General features: G+C 40.2%; 1 long non-coding RNA gene across 1 annotated transcript in view; it reads left to right on the top strand.

Moving 5' to 3' along the window:
• Positions 1-19,953, top strand: part of LOC132538636 (uncharacterized) — a 143,829-nt gene that overhangs the window by 54,522 nt on the left and 69,354 nt on the right. The gene's annotated exons all lie outside the window — the stretch shown is intronic.

The following is a 19,953-nucleotide window of genomic DNA, read 5'->3' as shown; positions in this document are numbered from 1 at the left end:
GCCCAGGGTGGTTTCCGCCCAGGAAGATCTACCTGCGAACAAGCCCTGGCCCTCTCAACTTACATTGAAAATGGATTCCAGAAGAATTTAAAGACGGGTGCTGTCTTTGTTGATCTCACAGCAGCCTATGACACGGTCTGGCACCGTAGTCTCCTAGTCAAGATCTCAAGATGCCTGCCTCCATGGGTGGCCAACACTATATCATTTCTTCTCCAAAACAGAAGATTCCAGGTACATCTGGGTGACAAGTCTAGCAGATGGAGACTTGTCTCAAGTGGCCTCCCCCAGGGCTCTGTTCTGGCTCCTACGCTATTTAATATTTACATCAATGACCTCCCAGAAACTTCTTCAAGGAAGTTCATCTACGCCGATGACATCTGCTGTGCAACTCAGGCATCCAAGTTCGACATCCTCGAGGAAACACTCACGAAAGACATGTCTCTGATATCTGATTACTGTAAAAAATGGCGACTAATCCCTAGCACTGCAAAAACGGTATCATCTGTTTTCCATCTACACCATGCCTTGGCCTCGCGTGAGCTTAATGTGCAGCTTGGCGATACGAGAATCCGGCATGAAGCCCAGCCAGTCTATCTTGGCGTTACTCTCAATCGCACTCTGTCATTTCACAAACATCTCATAAAAACTGCAGCAAAGGTGGGCACGAGGAATAACATCATTGCAAGACTGGCCAGCTCCTCATGGGGCACAAGCGCTTCCACACTATGATCATCCTCTCTGGCATTATGCTATTCCACTGCAGAATACTGTGCCCCAGTATGGTTCCGTAGCCCCCATGTCCACTTGGTCGATTCCAAATTATATTCCTCCATGAGGATAATTTCTGGAACCATCCGTTCCACCCCGGTTCCATGGCTGCCAGTTCTTAGCAACATCGCCCCACCAGATATTCGTCGGGATGCAGCATCATCTAAGTTCATTTCCCACGTCTACGCTCGACCGGACCTGCCAATATACGCGGATATCTTCGCCCACCCTGTTCAACACTTGGCGTCTCGTCACCCAATCTGGTCCCCTACGCCTACACTGAACTTCTCTGTTCCAGACTCTTGGAAACAGAGTTGGCAGTCAGCTGAGGTAAAGAACAAACACCTCATCAGAGACTCCTGCAAGCGTCAACCCGGCTTTGACCTAGCACGTTATGATTGGGCCCTCCTCAATCGCTATCGAACAGGCCATGGCCGGTGCGCTGCTATGTTCCATCGCTGGGGAGCCAGAGACGACCCAAACTGCCCCTGTGGCTACAGACAGACTATGACCCACATAGTCAACGACTGCCACCTCTCCAGATTCAAAGGAGGTCTCGAAACTTTACATCAGGCTCAACCTGATGTTGTTGACTGGCTACGGAAGAAGGGCAAACACTAGAAGAAGAAGCTATGCCACCGAGGTATAGGTCTTCTCTTGAGTTTCCCGGTTAGATCTCTGTCCCCTGGTGTCCCTCCCTGTTGCTGCTCCAGATTCTGAGGGTAGTAGCAATGGAGACTCAGAGTTGCACTTGGTGAGTCTCTGGGGAGTCCTTTCCTCCCTTCAGCTGTCCCCTTGTTGTGGAGCAGATGGAGGTGGTGTCTCCACTGATAAACTGTTGAACTGTTAGCAGTCACTTAATCTCTCTTTAGGCCCCTCTCTCCTCTCTGTCACCAGCCACGCGTGTTTGTACTCACCGGTGATTTACTGGGTTCCTGTGGTCATTCTAGTCCTGTCTTGTTTTGGTCCGGGTGGTCTCCTTTGGTATTCCTAGTTGATCCGGGAGAGGAGAGGAGAGGAGAGGAGAGGAGAGGAGAGGAGAGGAGAGAAGAGGAGAGGAGAGAAAAAACTCCACATTTATTTTTCACTGAGATTGTATCCGTTTCATCTTTGAGAAGATTAAAGTCAGAGATCTCAAGGCAATCTCTCTGAATTTGAGTCTCAATTTCACTATTTCTAGTTTGTGATCTTGGGCAATTAAAATTCTCCAGCTCAGTTTTCTTCTGCAGTTTTGCAAGTGTCTCTCTTTCTCTCTCCTTATCTCTCCCTTCCATTACAGTTTCTCTTTGTCTCTGTCCAGTTAATGAGTATATAAGTAAAACTTCAACAAATACATAACCTGGGTCCAAGTGGTGGCATACCTGGTTAAGTACACACATTACCATGCACAAGGATCCAGATTCAAGCCCTTGGCCCCCATATATAAGGGGAAAGCTTCATAATCAGTGAAGCAGTGCTGCAGATATCTCTCTCCCTCTCTCTCCCCTTTCCCTCTCAATTTCTCTCTGTCTTATCAAATTAAGTAAAAAAAATTTTAAGTACATAGCCTGTTACCTGACAAATGATTCACTATTAGAAAAATACTGAGTTGGAGTCAGAGGCAAATGTGGACAAGCAAGTACTCGATAAAGATTTGTCTGATTAAAATATGAAAAAAAAACAAATCAAGTAGAAAATGAATAGACTTCAATTATATATATTTAAGTCCATATTTGACAAGACCACAGCTACCCATCACATTCAATAATGAAAAGCTGAAGACCATTCCTCTTAGAAGAGGAATAAGAATAAAAAATAATAATAGTAAATAAGAGGAGTCAGACAAGGAGTCCTACACTTAAAAAAAAGTATTTTATTTATTTTATTTTTAAGAGAGAAAGACACAGAGAGAAATACCAGAGCACTGCACAAGCTCTGGCTTATTATGCGGGGCATAGAACGTGAGACTTCGGAGCCTCTGGCATGAGAGTCTGTTTGCATAACCAACCCCCACCCAACGAGACCTACATTTATCAATCCTGTTCAACAAAGTACTATCCATTCTTCTAGAGAAATTAGGCACAAAAAAAAAATCCAAATAAGAGGGAAAAATACATACATCATTTTAATAAAATGGAATCACTAGAAACAAAGCCTAGAAAAAAATTGATTATATAATTGACATACTTTTCCATGGAGGATGTTTTAAGAACTAAAATATGATAAAGCATACAATATGAAAAAGGTATTTTTTCTTTTATAAATTCTTGCCTGTTATATAAAATAGAGGGAATTCCGTACATAATGAAGATGAGATGTTTTGATGAGAAGTCTATAATTCTCTTGTAAGAATTAAAGTGTAGTTATCAACATAGAGATATCACTGGATTAAAGTAATCCATCATGGACAAGGTAGAGAAAGAACTGCCCTGGCTTGTGTGATATGTAAGCACTAAAAATCCCAAATCTCAGATAACCTTCAATTCTGGACAAAATCAGGATAGATAATTATCTTACTTTTAACTAACATGAGTGATCTGGCATAGGTAGTGTAAAATAAAAGGTTATTTCTTACTATCTGCCCAACAAATGATTTACTGTCAGGAAACACTGAGCCCTGGAGTCAAAGGTGAAGGTGGATGTTTCTCAGAATGGAACAGGACTAGATAGGGAAGATTCAGTTCAGCAGTCACTAGCTAATCAGTCTTGCTTACAACTTTTGCCGTGTCATGACTATGTGTTCCTGACCCTGTCTGCTGCTGACAGTGAGTCATACTTGCAAAGAAAACAACCATTAATAAATGAAGAGGAGTTTCACAGTACACCCCAGTATCAAATTTACACATTAGATCATAACCCTCACATCTAAATCAAGTTCTTGTGATGAGCCAGATAGTATACCAGATGCCCCGTTAACTCAGAATTGCAAATAACTAATGAATAACTTTTTCAATTTAAGTATGTCTCAAATGCTGCATAAGACATACAGTAAAGAAAAGGACCTATTTTACATTTAGAATTCCAATTCAGCTGGGCATCTTATATATTTTTTAATTAAAAAAATTTTTTTTGTCTTTTTGTTGCCCTTGTTTTTTAATTGTTTTTGTAGTTATTATTGGTGTTGTTATTGGCGTCGTTATTGTTGTTAGACAGGACAGAAAGAAATGAAGAGAGAAGGGGAAAACAGAGAGGGGGAGAGAAAGATAGACACCTGCAGACCTGCTTCACTGCCTGTGAAGTGACTCCCCTGCAGGTGGAGAGCCGGGGGCTGGAACTGGGATCCTTAAGCTGGTCCTTGCACTTTGCGCCACGTGTGTTTAATGCGCTGCACTACCTCCCAACTCCCCATCTTATATTTTTATGTGCTGCACCTGGCAACCCTACATGAAGAAAAGTGCATGCCCTGTTCACTGGCAGTTTCTTGCCACCTGGGAGACAACAGCACTTTAACCTTTCTCTCATGAGGTCCTTCTTATTTCCAAGATCCTGAATATTCCTCTCATACATCTTTGTCTTTCCAGAAGATACCCACCTGCCTCAGAGAGGAAAACAAACAAAAACAGGGACAATTCACTCATCCTTGTCCCTCATTCTCCCTCTCAAACTGTAAGCATGTTCCCTCTCTTTCCTTCTGCTTCTTTCTCAGAACTGAGATCCTCCTCTTATTGATTGTCCATCATTCCAGATTTTCCCCCCCTGTTAGTTCTCTTTCCCTGGCATATGACTGACAAAAGCTCTTTGATTTCTTTTTAATTTTTAAATTGTCTTTATTTATTTATTTATTAAATATATACAGCCAGAAGTTGCGAGGGAAGGGTGTGGTAGAGAGGAAAAGAGACAGAGAGAGATATCTGTAGCATTGCTTCACACTCACAAAGCTTTTCCCCGAAGGTGGGGACAAGAGGCTTGAACCCAGATCCTTGTGCATTGTAATATATGTGCTCAACCAGATGCACTAACACCTGGCCCCAAAGTTCTTTGATTTTTAACCATCCACTTTCCCTTGGTGTTCTAGTAGCTACCCCCTTTTGCCTCTTTCTTTTGACACTTAAGTGCTTTGAAAAGCAGTCTAAATTTGGTAGGTGCCACATTTAAGATTAATTAGTAGCACTACCTGGGGAACTTTCTAAATCTTGGGGTGGGACAGTTCTCTCTTGACTCTGTTCCTGCTACTGAGTGCTTTGGCTTGACTTCTGCCAGGATTACAATTGTTCTCTTTCTGTTGCTCTACATATTTCTAATAACACTTGTAACTGATCCTCAGATTAAATGTTCTAAATTCATATTTTATCTTGTCACATTTTTTTTTGTAACTGGAGCACAATATCTGTGATTTATGGTGGTGCTAGGAATTGAACTTGCAACCACAAAGCCTCAAGCATGAAAATTTTCTGCATAACCACGATGCTATGTCTCTGGCCCTCTAGTCACATTCCGTTTTTTCTTCTTTTTCTTTTATCATTTTATGGGGGTGGGGTGGGGTAATAATCTATATATAGTACAGTTGTTAACACGTGGGTAAAATTTCTCATCTCCCCATGATAGGTGTCTGCAAAACATTCTCAACCTTCTCACACCCAACTTAAATCCTTTTCCATCATCATGTAACAGGACTCCAAGGTGGCCACTGCCTCGCCTCGCCTCTCCTCTCCTCTCCTCTCCTCTCCTCTCCTCTCCTCTCCTCTCCTCTCCTCTCCTCTCCTCTCCTCTCCTCTCCTCTCCTCTCCTCTCCTCTCCTCTCCTTTCCTCCCCTCCCCTCCCCTCCCCTCCCCTCCTCCTTCCTCTCTCTTCTTTCTTCTTTCTTCCCTCTTCTCTCTTCTCTCTCTCTCTCTCTCTGTCTCCTCCCTGCCACCTCCTTCAGAGTCTTTTGCTTTGGTACAGTACACCAAACCCATTCCAAGTTTTCTTTGTGTGTTCCCTTTCTGTCTTGTTTCCTAAATTCTGCCTATGAGTGACCACCAGGTATTTACAATTTTAAACAAAATACATTGCTTTATTATTTTTTTAATTTAATTTATTTTTGATAGAGACAGAAATTGAGAGGGAAGGAGGAGATAGAAAGGGAAAGAGAGTGGTCCGGGAGGTGGCACAGTAGATAGGGTGTTGGTCTCTCAGGCATGAGGTCCTGAGTTCAATCCTGGCAGCACATTGTACCAGAGTTATGCCTGGTTCTTTCTCTTTCTCCTATCCCTTTCATAAATAAATAAATAAAATATTAAAAATAAGATAAATTCTTTTGCCTTTAAAAAAAAAAAGAAAGGGAAAGAGAAAGAGAGGTACCTACAGTACTGTTTCACTGCTTATTTAGCTTCCCTCCTGCAAGTGGGAACTGGGGGCTTGAACTTGGGTTCTTGTGCATGGTAACATGTGCATTCAATCCAGTGTACTACCTCTGGATCCCAATCCCCCTCTGTTTTTTAAAGTATTGATTTTTTGATTGACCCGATAAAGATACAGAGAAACTGGGAGAGGGGAGAGAAAGGGAGAGAGGTAGAGAGATACTTGCAACTTATGAAGCTTCTTCTTTGCAAGTGGGGACTGGAGGTTTGAACCTGGGTAACAAGTGTGTTCTACCAGGTGTGACAGCGCCTAGCCCCCTTAAAAAGAACCCTCAGTTGAATCCCCCTTACCAGAGGGGGTTACCATAGTGTTTATATGAAAGACTTTCGGGAGTCTGGTGGTAGCACAGCGGGTTAAGTGCACATGGCGCAAAGTGCAAGGACTGGCTTAAAGATTCCGGTTTGAGCCCCCGGCTCTCCACCTGCAGGGGAGTTTTTTCACAAGCAGTGAAGCAGGTCTGCAGGTGTCTATCTTTCTCTCCTCCTCTCTGTCTTCCCCTCCTCTCTCCATTTCTCTCTGTCCTATCTAACAACGACGACATCAATAACAACAACAATAAAAAACAAGGGCAACAAAAGGGAAAATAAATAAATATTCAAAAAAATTTTTTTAAAAAGAAAGACTTTCATGTTTGAGACTCTCAAGTTTCAGGTTTAATTCCCAGCACCACCATAAGCCAGAGTTGAGCTGTGCTCCAGTAAAAATAAGTAAAAAAAAAAAAAATTAAAATTGAATTCTTGCCTTCAGGGAAAAAAATCCCAAGTTTTCTAGAATGCCAAGTAGTATTCTTAACTATATAACTGCTCCTACCTATGCAGTTCAACTGCTCATTGGCCTTCCTCTTGAAGAACAGTAAACAGCTTGCAATTTCTCCAGGATCTGTGCAGTCTGATTTTACAAGTTTTACTTTTGCACATTCAAAGATTGTCCTAGACGGGACATCATTAACCTATTCCTTAATCTCTCTCCTCCTTATTCTTTATTATAAAGGTATACATTTGTCTTTCCTCCTAACAAGAGTGAGTTCCTTGAAGGCAGATAAGGTGTCTGATTCATTTTCATGACCTCGCTGTATACCAGTAATATAGTGTAGTAGGTGGTCTGTAAATGAAAGAATGACTATCATTATGAGGAAGAAGTGTTAAAATAAAGATTTTGAAAGGAAACTGAAAATCAGCATGCTCCGGACTGGGGACTTCAAACTGCATAGTGGTTATGCAAAAGTCTTTCAAGCCTGAAGCTTTGAAGTCCCAGGTTCAATCTCCAGAACCACCACATGCCAAAGCCAAGTAGTGCCCTGGTCTCTCTCTCTCTCTCTCTCTCATGAAAATAAAAAAAATTAAAACCTGGAGCTGGGCGGTAGCGCAGCAGGTTAAGCGCAGGTGGCGCCAAGCACAAGGACCTGTGTAAGGATCCGGGTTTGAGCCCCTGGTTCCCCACCTGTAGGGGAGTAGCTTCACAAGCGGTGAAGCAGATCTGCAGGTGTCTGTCTTTCTCTCCCTCTCTTTATCTTTCCCTCCTCTCTCCATTACTCTCTGTCCTAGCCAACAACAACGACATCAGTAACTACAGCAACAATAAGAAAAAAACAAGGGCAACAAAAGGGAATAAACAAATAAAATATCAAAAAAAATTAAATATAAAAATTAAAACTGAGGATACTTAGGGTAGACAGGATTATAGTTCAGTTTATAAATGACTACAGAATTTAAAAAATTAAAATATTAAATGACTTATCAAGGCTCTTTGGTTTTTATTGTTATTATTTTTAAAATGTTTTAAGGGACTAGTCGGTGGTGCACCTGATTAAGTGCACATACTGTAGTGCACAAGGTCCTGGGTTCAAGCCAGGACCCTACCTGGTCCCACCTGTAGTGGGGAAGCTTCACCGGTGGTGAAGTAGGGCTGCAGTTGTCACTCTGTCTAGATCCAATAAGTTAATTAATTAATTAAACATCTAAGTTAATTAAAATACAATAATAAAACTTATCTGCCACCAGGGTTATTGCTGGGGTTCAGTGCCAGCACTGCCAATCCAATGCTCCTGGAGGCCATTTCTTTTCCTTTATATTTTACTTGATAGGACAGAGAGAAATAGAGAGGAGAGGGGGAGGTAAAAAGGAAAAGAGGGTAGACACCTGCAACCCTGCCTCAGTATTCATAAAACACCCCCCAACACACACACACACACACACACACACACACACACACACACACACACACACCCTGAAGGTGAGCAGGAGAGGTTCAAACCCTCGTCCTTGTACTTGATAATGTGTGAGCTTAACAGCGTATGCTACTGCTGGGCCTTGGAGGCTCTCTGATTTTTACTGAAGACACTGCTTCTCCCTTGGCCCTATAGCTACCATCTTTTCTCTTCACTTTACTTAGACATTTAGGCTGTTTGAATAAATAGCCTTGGGGGCCAGTAAAATGACTCACTTATATGGCATGCTGCTTTGCTTTGTGCATGGTCCAGGTTTGAACCCAGCACCTCCTGCACTGAAGGACACTTAGGTGATGAAGAAGGAGAAGGAGAAGGAATAAAAGGAGAAGGAAAGGAAGGAGAAAGAAGGGGGAGGAGGAGGAGAAGAAGAAGGAGAAGGAGAAGGAGAAGGAGAAGGAGAAGGAGAAGGAGAAGAAGAAGAAGAAGAAGAAGAAGAAGATACCCTGCATTAGTAGGTTTCACACTTGATTAATCAACAGCAATACCTTCGAAACACTTTTTATATTCTTTAACAAATTATTTTTATTAATTTTGGACAGAGTCAGCAAAAAGTTGAAAGGGAGGGGAAGATAGAGACGGAGGGAGACACCTGCAGCACAGTTTCACTGCTTGCAAAGCTTTCTCCCTGTAAGTGGGGACAGGGACTTGAACCTGGGTCCTTGTGCACTATCATGTTTATACTTAGCCCCTGGAATTATTTTATTTTATTTTATTTTAAATTATTTTATTTTACCTTCAAGGTTATCGCTGGGGCTCAGTGCCGACACTACAAATCTACTGCTCCTGGTTGCTATTTTTTTCCCATTTTATTGGATAGGACAGAGAGAAATTGAGAAAGGAGGGGAGGATAGACAAGGAAAGAGAAATATAGACACCTGCAGATCTGCTTTGCTGTTTGTGAAGCATTCCCCCTGCTGCAGGTGAGGAGGCGGGAGCTCCAAGACAAATCCTTATGGGTCCTTGCACTTAAGCATTTAGCTAGGTTGAACCTCCACCAGCACTCCCCCCCCCCAAAAAAAAAAAGAAAGTTTTTTTTTTCAAGGAAAGAGAGATGGTGGTGCTGGGGACTAAACCTGAGATCTCACAGCTTCAGATAGGAAAGTCTTATATAACCATTATGCTATATCCCTGGCCCTTGAAAACTTTATTAATAGACTACAGGTCTAAAGATCTTCCAGACTTAAGTCTCAGGGAGGGGCCCAATTCTAGCCAGTTCAACCTCCTCAGTATCTCTGAACTTTGTTCTTATCCCTGAGTGCCATAGTTTAGAGAAGTACAAAATGAAATGTCTGATTCAAATCTACACATATTAGAACCAACTGGGATTGTATTCAGTTGTTTCCTGACTTTTGTTTGTAATTCTTTGACTTTTGTTTGCTACTTTTCTCACTACCATACAATCCTGTGATGACTATAAATGTCCTAATGCATCCAGTAAGTCCAACTATGAACCTCAGTTTCAATGGCAGTATGTCTATTCACCTGTGTGTATATTCACTTATATAATCTCTGTCTTAAATAGGTTGAAATTTTCACAACCCATCCTCTGGGCTCTGAGTAGAATGTTTTAAGCAAGTGAAACAACTTCCTTCCACCAACAAAGATATTTATTAATGTCTTGTCTTCAAATTGCACTGATTTTTCACAATGACATTTTCTTTGCATTATGATTATTAATCATTGTTTATACATTAACTAGAAATGATGAAATGTCTAAGCAGGAGCTGGGTAGTGGAGCACACAGTAAACCACACATATTACTATTACATTATTATTGCTAAGACCTGGGTTCAAGCACCCAGCCCCCACCTAGGGGGTGCAGTTTCATGAGTGGTGAGGCAGTGCTGATATATCTCTATCTCTCCCAATTTTCCCTTTCCCTCTCAATTTCTCTGTTTATTAAAAATAAAAACAGAAAGAAGGAAAGAAGGAAGGGTAGAGGATCCCTCATGCAAGAGTAAATAAAGTTTAAGCAAAAACGAATTTCTATTTGAATAATATTCTCCTTCTTGAATGAGTCAGAAAGATAGCTCGATAGATAGGATATATGCCTTGCCATGGTCACTGTCAAAAGGGAAGCTCAGTACTGTAGTGTCTCTCCCTCCATTAGTCTCTTTCTCTGTCTCTCAGTAATAATGAGGTTTGTCTGGGAGTAGTGAAATTGTGCATGTGTAAGTCCCTGGCTCTAGAAAAAACAATAATACAGGGATCACTTATATATGTACTTACGCTACATTTGCAAACACACATTAAAATATTTATTAATTTTTAATATTTTACCTACTCATCTATCTTGCTGCATCTTGTATGCAGTTTATCTTCTATTGTAAAAAATGTGGTCCTTGCACATTGTGACACAGAGTTCAATAGGGGGTGCCACCACCCAGTCCTCTAAACCACATTTAAAAAATATTTTTATTTTTAAAAATTTTTTTATTTATCTAAAAAAGGAGACATTAACAAAACCATAGGATAAGAGGGGTACAACTCCATACAGTTTCCACCACCAGATCTCCGTATCCCATCCCCTCCCGATAGCTTTCCCACTCTTTATCCCTCTGGAAGCATGGACCCAAAGAAGCAATTACAGAAGCCAGACTTTCCACCTTCTGCATCCCACAATAACCTTGGGTCCATGCTCCCAGAGATCTGGTGATGGAAATTGTGTGGAGTTGTATCCCTCTTATCCTATGGTTTTGTTAATGTCTCTTTTTTTAAAATAAATAAAAAATTAAAATATTAAAAAATGTGGTTTAGGGGGCTGGGTGGTGGCACCCACTATTAACGCTTGTGTCACAATGTGCAAGGACCAGGTTCAAGCCTCTGTTCTCTACCTGCAGGGGGAAAGCTTTGCAAGAGTGGTGAAGCAGTGTCTCTGTGTCTCCTTCTATCACCCCTACCCGCTCAATTGTAAATAAATAAAGATAATAATTAAAAAAAAACATATGGCTTAGTGTGTAAACTTCCTCCTCCATTTTTTTTTTTTTTAATTTTTTGCCTCTAGGGTTATTTCTGGGGCTCGGTGCCAGCACTATGAATCCACTGCTTCTGCAGCCATATTTTCCATTTTATTGAATAGGACAGAGAGAAATTGAAAGGGGAGGGGGAGATAGACAGAGAGAAATTGAGAGGGGAGGGAGAGATAGATTGAAACCTGTAGACCTGCTTCGCTGCTCCTGAGGTGTCTTCCCTGCAGGTGGGGAGTGGGTACTTGAACTTGTATCTTTGCGTGGTTTCTTGTGCTTTGTACTACATGCGCTGAACTGGGTGCACCACCCACCCCACCTCAATTTCTTTATTGAAGTAGAATGCACATAGCATGCAATTTACCATTTAACCATATTTAAACGTACAGATGAATAGTACCAGTTCATTTATGTTGTGCAGTCTTATCACTATCTATTTCCAGAATACTTTCATATTACAAACTGACTGTTAAATAGTAATTCCCCTCTACCTTACTTTTCATTCTCAGTGTTTCTGTCTCTGTCCAATTAAATAGTTAATTAATTAATTTTAATTAATTTTAATTAATTTTTAATTAATTAATTAATTAATTTTTGTCACCCTTCCCCCAGACCGTAGAAACCGCCTAGTTTCTGTTAATGTTAATTTGACTACCCTAACTACAGTATTTCACTTTTTGTCACTAGCAGAGTCATAAAGTTATATTTCACTTGTAAAGTGTTTTCAGTGCTCATCCATGTTATTCATATGTCAGACTTCCTCTATGAAACTGAATAGTATCCCACTGCATCTTTAAACAGCATACTGATTTTTCCATTCATCCACCTCTGACTCTTGAATTGCTTCTATATTTTAGCTATTTCAATAAAGATATTGACAAAAAATATTCCTTTCGGACCTTGCACTAAATTCTTTTGTGTACATGTACCCAGAAGCAGAATTGTTGAATCATACTGTCATTCTATGTTTTTTTATTTTAAAATATTTAATATATTTTAATGAGAGAGCTACAGAAAGATACAGGGATGGGGGTTGGGTAGTGGTGCATTGGGTTAAGCACACACACGCACACACACGCACACACACACAAACACACATACACACACGACAGTGTGCAAGGACTGGCTCCCACCTTCAGGGGGAAAGCTTTGTGAGCAGTGAAGCAGTGCTACAGCTGTCTCTCTTTCTCTCTCTCTCTCTCTCTCTATCTCTTTTCCCCTCTTCCTTTTCAATTTCTCTCTGTCTCTATCCAATAAATACATAGATAAATATTTTTAAAACTTTTAAAAGAGGGACCGGGTGGTGGTGCATCTGGCTGAGTTCACATGTTATAGCGCTCAAGGACCCAGGTTCGAGCCTCTGGTCCCCACCTGCAGAGGGAAAGCTTTGTAAGTGGTGAAGCAGAGCTGCAGCTGTCTCTCTTTCTCTTTCCCTCTCTATCTCCCCTACCCTCTTGATTTCTGGCTGTTTCCATCCAATAAATAAAGATAAAAAATTATTTAAAAATTTTAAAAAGAAGAGGGAGAGAAGAAAAGAAAAGGAGGGAGGGAGGGAGGGAGGGAGAGAGAGAGAGAGAGATCAGAACATTACTCAGTTCTGGCTTATGATGGTGCTAGGGACACCTATTTTGGGGAAGTGAGAGGTTGTACATATGCAACAACTACACTGTAAACCATTTCTTCCCAGCCCCCATAAAGTGGACGTAAATAAAAAATGTGCTGTAGGTAAATTAATTTTAATAAAACTGGAAACATAAAGAAAAACTACAAATGTAAAATAAAAGAATTTACCTTTTAGATATGCAAAAGAAAAACAAAAGTATAGCACCTGGTTGAACACACACATTACTATGCACAAGGACTTGGGTTCCAGTTCCTGGTCTCTACCTGCAGATGGGTAGCTTCATGAGTGTTGCAGGTGTTGCACTTTCTCCCTCTCTATTTCCACTCCCACATTAATACCTCCCTGTCCTATCAAATAACTAACAAATACATAAAAAGTAAAAAGATGTATTAAAATTAACAAAAAGGAAAGAAATGGTTCCTGTGGTGGAAATTGTGTGGAATTGTAGCCCTGTTATCCTATGGTCTTGTCAGTGTTTCCATCATATATATATAAAGTTTTTTAAAAAAGAGAAAGAAATGAAAGTGGGGTCCAAAAAATAAAAGAGGTCACCAGGAGGGGTGCATTCATCGTGCAGGCACAGAGCTCCAATGACAACCCTGCTGGCAAAATAGTAATAGTAATGGGAGTCAGGCTGTAGCGAAGCACATTAAGCGCAGGTGGAGCAAAGCACAAGGACCAGCATAAGGATTCCGGTTCAAGACCCCGGCTCCCCACCTACAGGGGAGTTGCTTCACAGGCAGTGAAGCAGGTCTGCAGGTGTCTATCTTTCTCTCCCCGTCTCTGTCTTCTCCTCCTCTCTCCATTTCTCTCTGCCCTAACAATGACACCACCACCACCAACAATAATAACTACAACAACAATAAAAACAAGGGAAAATAAATAAATACTAAAAAAATAGTAATAGTAACAACACTTTAATAGATAATAGCTGACTATAGTTTTATATATATATGTGTATATATATATATATATATGAAGTGCCATTCTAAACATTTTATAGTTAATGTACTAAGGATTATTTTATAACAAACTTGTCCAATAGGTACGCTATTAGAATTCTTTCTCTCTGTGTCACCAGGGTTATCAGTGGAGCTCTGTGCCTGCAGGAAAAATTCATCATTCCTAGTTTTCTCTTCTGGGTAGAGACAGAGATAAATTGAGAGCAAAGGGAGAGAGAGAGAAATAGAGAGAAAGAGAGAGAGAAAGAGAGAGAGAGAGAGAGAGAGAGAGAGAGAGAGAGAGACTAACTTGTGGCACTGCTCCAACACTCATGAAGATTTCCCCCTGCAGGTGAGAACAGGACCTTGAGCCTGGTCCTTGCATATGATAATGCGTGTATTCTACTGAGGTGTGCCACTACCTGGCTAGTGTGCCCATTTTTTCAAGGAAGAACTGTCATACAAAGAAATAGTGATTTATTCAAGTTTGTGCCAGGAGTTGGTAGGACAGGAATCTGATCACAGAAATTTTGTCAAGTACACATACTTTCTTTTCTTTCTTGTGAGAAAGGAGGGGTGCTCTGATTCACCCTCCTGCGGACCAGGTTCAAGCCCCCTGTGTCTGTCTAAAGTGGAAAAGTTTCCCAAGTAGTGGAGCAGTGTTGCAGGTATCTCTCAGAGAGCACTGTTGTATCTTTTCCCTCCCTCCCTCCCTCCCTCCCTTCCTTCCTTCCTTCCTTCCTTCCTTCCTTCCTTTTAAAATATTTAATTTATTCATTAATGAGAGAGACAGGGAAATAGAGAAAAAGAACCAGACATCCCTCTGGTACTTGTGCTGCCAGGGGTTGAACTCAGGACCTCATCCTTGAGAGTCCAAAACTATCCACTGCACCACTTGCAGACCCACTGTTCTTATCTTTCTTTTTAGAAAAATATTTTACTTATTTATTGAATAGAGACAGAGAAATAAGGAGGGTAAGAGAGAGGGAGAGAGTCAGAGACATCTGCAACACAAAAGATGTGTAGAGTCATGCTCTGGTTTTCTCTCTCTGCTCCTTATCACTAATAAATATAAAAATATTTTTTAAAGTACATATGAAGTTTCTTTATGGTTTATATTAATATTTTTCATAGGAATAATCTAAGTATAGATTATTATAAAAGTTCATAAATACCCTTTTCAAGTTTTTTTCTCAGTGCTCACCTGGATATTATATTAGTTGAATCTGAAGATGACTTTCTAATAAATTAGTGAAAATGTATTCTTTCTTCTCCTTTTTAAAAAATAAAGACAGAGAGTCAGAGGCAGAGGGAGAGAGTGAAAGAGACCACAGCACCAAAACTTTCTTTAGTGCAGTGCGGACCAGGCTCAAACCTGGGTTAAGTATACGACAAAGCAGTGAAGTCATGCGTCTAAGTGTACCAAAGTGAGTTATTTTGTCAGACCTGTGTTATTTATTGTTTTTATTTTTAATTTTTTTATTATCTCTATTTATTGGATAGAGACAGCCAGAAATCGAGAGGGAAGACCAGAAATAGAGACGGACAGCCAGGGGCTATGTGGTGGTGCACCTGGTTAAGGGCACACATTACAGTGTACAAGGACATAGATTCAAGCCCTGGGTCCCCCACTTGTAAGGGGAAAGCTTCACAAGGGTGTGTCTTTCTATCTCTCTCCCTTCCCATTCCCTTTCAATTGCTCTCTGTCCTAGCCAATAAAATAAATAAAATTAAATTAAATTTATAGAGATGGATAAAGACAGAGAGACACCTGCAGCCCTACTTCACCAATAGTGAAGCTTTCCCCCTGTAGGTGGGGATGGGGGCCTCAAACCTGAGTCCTTATACACTGTAACATGTACGCTCAACTAGGTTTGCCACCACCCGCCCCTTTTAAATTATTTTATAATTTTTTTTCCTTTTTCCCCCTTTATCAGACCACTGCTTAGCTCTGACATAGGGTAGTACTAAAGATTGAACCTGGGACCTCAGAGCCTCAGGCATGAAAATATTTTGCATAACCATTAAGCTGTTTTCCCAGCCCCTTCTCCCACATTTATTCTTTAATGATATGGTATTTATTTATTTATTTATTTATTTAGTTAGTTAGTTAGTTTTACCAGAGCACTGCTCAGCTCTGGCTTATGGTGGTGCAGGAAATTTAACTTGAGACTTTGGAGCCTCAGGCATGAAAGTCCCTTTCATAACCATTATGTTATCTGCCCCTGCCCTTTAATTTTCAGGTAAATAAACTGAAGAAAAGATTTCCTTAAGAGTCAAATCATCGGCACTCCTTAAAACTGAATTTTTGAACTGACATTTTAACCTATTTGAAGATAACAAATAGATTGTGGCTGGAATAAGTACATGTGCCATAAGTGATTCTTACCCTCCCTCATTGATTTGAGTACTTCAGAAGCCAGAAATACATTTGCCTTATATATATAGATGACCTATGATGTCTTTTCGTAAAGCAAGAGACACATTGCAAAGATTAGCTTGAAATGATCCAAAGACACATAGAATAGATAATTGTATTATCTTTATCAACAAAAAAATGTTACTAGCTGCCATTTACTGAACATCTACTATATGATAAGATACTAGATTATAAATTTTGTTAATTTATTACATTCTCATTTCAGTTTTGCCAGATGAATAAACTGGATTCCATTTTACAAAAGAGAAAGTTAATATACAAGGAGAAAATTCAGCTTAATCAGGAGCAATTACCACATGACTGTATCAAGTTTCAAATTCAGATTTGTTGAGTAGTTATAGTGAATATCAGATAAAATAACTCAGGTGAGAACAGTTCAAATGTCTATTGATTGTTGGATGGAAAACAATGTTATATATATATATATATATATATATATATATATATATATATATGTATTATTCAGAATTTTAAAAGAAGGAAATTCTGATATATACTACTACATGGACCCAGGGTCGTTGTGGGTTGCAGAAGGTGAGAGGTCTGGCTTCTGTAATTGCTTCCCCACTGAACATGGACATTGACTGGTCGATCCATACTCCCAGTCTGCCTCTCTCTTTCCCTAGTAGGGTGAGTCTCTGGGCAAGCTGAGCTCAAGGACACATTGATGGAGTCTTCAGTCCAGGGAAGCCTGGCCGGCATCCTGATGGCATCTGGAACCTGGTGACTGAAAAGAGAGTTAACATACAAAGCCAAACAAATTGTTGAGCAATCATGGACCCAAAGGCTGGAATAGTGGAGAGGAAGTGTAAGGGGGCTTACTCACTGCAAACTCTAGTGTACTCTTGCTTTCATGTATATATTTTGCACTAGTTTATGGATACGTGTGAACATATGCTCTCTCTCACAGAAACTGGTGTATATCTAGGTTTTGGGACTTCGTTAGAAAGTGAACCACCTGGGATGGAATTAGAGAATACTATGAAAGGAAAGGTCTCACCCGAGTAATGAAGCTGAAGGGTTGTCATTCCACACGTGAAGTCTCTAGACACAGTCTGAGCTGAAGCATGTTGAGGTGGCAATCCGCTGCGTTGATTAGGTTGCAATCGGCAGATGCAATATTATTTGATATGGATTGGGAGAGGCATACAGGAAAGTGGGCCCTACCCAAGGGTTCCAGGACTGGGGGAAATATAGGCTCTAGAGTGGAGATGTGAGGTTCCTGCTGTCTTAGGGTTCAAAAAGACAATGGACAGTTAATGTTATCATTACATTATTTGGTAATTGGGTTAACTTTGAAAAGACCTTTTGTTAGGGTTTGCTGTATAGTACCCAGTATCTTGTATATAGCTGTGCCATTGGTTGCTTCTGATCTACTTGGTCTAGGCTTTTGAGAGAGTCTGCATATCAAATACACAGCCTATATATTAAAAAGACTCAGTCTGTGTTTTAAAAACTTCGAGACATACAATTAATTTTGGGGAATTAATCTTTTACATTCAACAGTAAGTACAATAGTTTGTACATGTATAACATTCTCCAGTTTCCCATATAACAATACAACCCCCACTAGGTCCTCTGAATCCTTCTTGGACCTTCATTCTCCCCACCCACCCACCCCAGAGTCTTTTACTTTGGTGCGATACGCCAATTCCATTTCAGGTTCTACTTCTGTTTTCTTTTCTGATCTTGTTTTTCAACTTCTGCCTGAGAGTGAGATCATCCCATATTCATCCTTCTGTTTCTGACTTACTTCACTCAACATGATTTTTTTCAAGGTCCATCCAAGATCGGCTGAAAATGGTGAAGTCACCATTTTTAATAGCTGAGTAGTATTCCATTGTGTATATATACCACAACTTGCTCAGCCACTTATCTGTTGTTTGTCTCCCCCCCCCCCTTTTTTTTAACCAGAGCATTGCTCGGATCTGGTTTATGGTGGTGCAGGGGATTGAACCTGGGACTTTAGAGCCTCAGGAATGAAAGTCTCTTTGCATAACTATCATGCTCTCTATCCCACACTCCATATGTTTCTCTTTCTACTTATTATTTATCTTTACTGTATAGAGACCATATTGGCTTATATTTAAATAAACACATGTGTGTTGTCTTCTTAGGTGGTTTCAATTACTCAATCAGGAATTAGGCATTTCTGTGAAAATGTTCTACAGATGTATGTTTAAAATGAAAAATCATTTAGTAAAATAAATCATCCACTATCATCTGGGTGGACTTGATTCAATCACTTGAAAGGCTTTGAGATCAAGACTGAGGCTTCTCTGAGGTAGAAAAATAATTCTGCCTGTAAACAACACCTTCTAGAACTCTTGGATTTCCAGTGGCTTGTGTTATGATTTTTTTAACTTGACTAACCATAATAACATAGTATGCATATAATAGCATAAACCAATTTTGTTAATTAAATGTCAATATTTATCTTTTATTGGTTCTGCTACTCTGAGTGAACTATAACTGATAAAGATAGGAGTGCTTTGGGGCTGGGTGATAGCGCAGTAGGTTAAGCGCACATGGCCGTTTAAGGATCCTGGTTGGAGCCCCCATCTTCCCATCTGCAGGGTGGGGTCTCTTTGCAAGAGGTAAAGCAGGTCTGCAGGTGTCTTTCTCTCCCCCCTCTGTCTTCCCCTCTTCTTTCTATTTCTCTCTGTCCTATCCAACAACAACAGCTATAACAACAATAACAACCACAACAAGGGCAACAAAATGGGACAAATAACTTCCAGGAGCAGTGGATTTGTAGTGCTGGCACCAATTCCTATGATAACCCTGGAGGCAAAAAAAAAAAAATTACAAAAAAAAAAAGATTTTTTATCTTGTTCTAGCATACTGCATGAGAGCAAAAAGGGAAGAAAGGAGGTAGAATTTTGATTGTCAGGTTGTTCATTTTAGAAGAACTCTTTAAAACTGTGGAGATGAACAGATGATAAGAATATTGGGACAAGATAAATAAGGAACACTATGTGAAACTAAATCTTGTTGAAGCCTACAAACTTTTTATAAGATCCGCATACAGTATAACAGTCTAAACTTGGGAGAAATAATTATATTTAATTTCATATACTGAAATTAAATCTTATATCTTCTAAATTCTACTTTAAATTTTAATTTAGGAAATAAAGGCTAATGAAGTTCCTTCAGGCCTCTGAGGAACTCCTGAAGCAGCACTACACTGACTTGAAAGATGGTTCATTCTTCCCTGGGCTTGTTAAGTACATGAACTCTGGGCCAGTGGTGGCTATGGTCTGGCAGGGGCTGAATGTAGTGAAGACAGGGAGAGTGGTGCTTGGGGAAACCAGCAGATTCTAAGCTAGGCACCATTTGAAGGGACTTCTGTATTCAGGTTGGCAGGAACATCATCAGGGCTGTGACTCAGTAAAAAAGCGCTGAGAAAGAAATCAGCCTGCGGTTTAAGCCTGAAGAATTGGTTAGCCACAAGTCCTGTGCTTTTGACTGGATTTATGAATCAGAGATAGACAAAGTGCACTTTGACACCACTTGATGTATTTATGGACACTGCTGTTCATTGGGTTGGAAGCAATGGGACTGACCTTCCTTTGGTTTGTTTACCAGTAAAGCCTTTGCCACTACAAGTCAGAAAAAACTGTTCAGTGCTTTGCATAAAACTATCAGGAATGTTTTTATTTTTTAGC

This window comes from Erinaceus europaeus, chromosome 5 (assembly GCF_950295315.1).
Source record: "Erinaceus europaeus chromosome 5, mEriEur2.1, whole genome shotgun sequence".
Classification (NCBI taxonomy): Eukaryota; Metazoa; Chordata; class Mammalia; order Eulipotyphla; family Erinaceidae; genus Erinaceus; species Erinaceus europaeus.
Note: the sequence above shows the minus strand (reverse complement) of the source record. Positions and strands in the feature narration are given on the sequence as shown.